This window comes from Bison bison, unplaced genomic scaffold, assembly GCF_000754665.1.
Source record: "Bison bison bison isolate TAMUID 2011002044 unplaced genomic scaffold, Bison_UMD1.0 scf7180017864141, whole genome shotgun sequence".
NCBI lineage: Eukaryota > Metazoa > Chordata > Mammalia > Artiodactyla > Bovidae > Bison > Bison bison.
In genome coordinates this window covers 572407-573823 of record NW_011494713.1, presented here as the reverse complement: position 1 = coordinate 573823, position 1417 = coordinate 572407, and positions in this window count along the sequence as shown.

Genomic DNA, 1417 nt, shown 5'->3' with positions numbered 1-1417 from the left:
AATGAACCTTCCTATGCTGTTAGTGGAAATGCAAATTGGTATAGCCACTAAGAAGAACATAAACAGAGCAACCATATGACCCAGCAATTCTACTCCTAGTCATATATCCAGAGGAAACCAGAATTCAAAAGAATGCATACACCCTGATGTTCACTGAAGTCATATTTACAATAACCAGGACATAGAAGCAACCTAAATATCCAAAGGAACGGATAAAGAAGATGTGGTACATGAATACAATGAAATATTTCAGTTCAGTTCAGTTGGATCAGTCGCTCAGTCATGTCTGACTCTTTGCGACCCTAGAAATTGCAACATGCCACACGTCTCTGTCCATCACCAACTCCCAGAGTTCACTCAAACTCACATCCATCGAGTCAGTGATGCCATTCAGCCATCTCATCCTCTGTCGTCCCCTTCTCCTCTTGCCCCGAATCCCTCCCAGCATCAGAGTCTTTTCCAATGAGTCAACTCTTGGCATGAGGTGACCAAAGTACTGGAGTTTAAGCTTTAGCATCATTCCTTCCAAAGAACATCCAGGACTGATCTCCTTTAGGATGCACTGGCTGGATCTCCTTGCAGTCCAAGGGACTTTCAAGAGTCTTCTCCAATACTACATTTCAAAAGCATCAATTCTTCGGTGCTCAGCTTTCTTCAGAGTCCAACTCTCGCATCCATACATGACTACTGGAAAAACCATAGCCTTGACTAGAAGGACCTTTGTTGGCAAAGTAATGTCTCTGCTTTTGAATATGCTGTCTAGGTTGGTCATAACTTTCCTTCCAAGGAGTAAGCGTCTTTTGATTTCATGGCTGCAATCACCATCTGCAGTGATTTTGGAGCCCCCCAAAAATAAAGTCTGACACTGTTTCCACTGTTTCCCCATCTATTTCCCATGAAGTGATGGGACTGGATGCCATGATCTTCATTTTCTGAATGTTGAGCTTTAAGCCAACTTTTTCACTCTCTTCTTTCACTTCATCAAGAGACTCTTTAGTTCTTCTCACTTTCTGCCATAAGGGTGGTGTCATCTGCATATCTGAGGTTATTGAGATTTCTCCCGGCAATCTTGATTCCAGCTTGTGCTTCATCCAGCCGAGTGTTTCTCATGATGTACTCTGCATAGAAGTTAAATAAGCAGGGTGACAATATACAGCCTTGACATTCTCCTTTTCCTATTTGGAACCAGTCTATTGTTCCATGTCCAGTTTTAACTGTTGCTTCCTGACCTGCATACAGATTTCTCAGGAGGCAGGTCAGGTGGTCTGGTATTCCCATCTCTTGAAGAATTTTCCACAGTTTATTGTGATCCACACAGTCAAAGGCTTTGGCACAGTCAATAAAGCAGAAATAGATGTTTTTCTGGAACTCTCTTCCTTTTTCCATGATCCAGCGGATGTTGGCAATTTGATCTCTG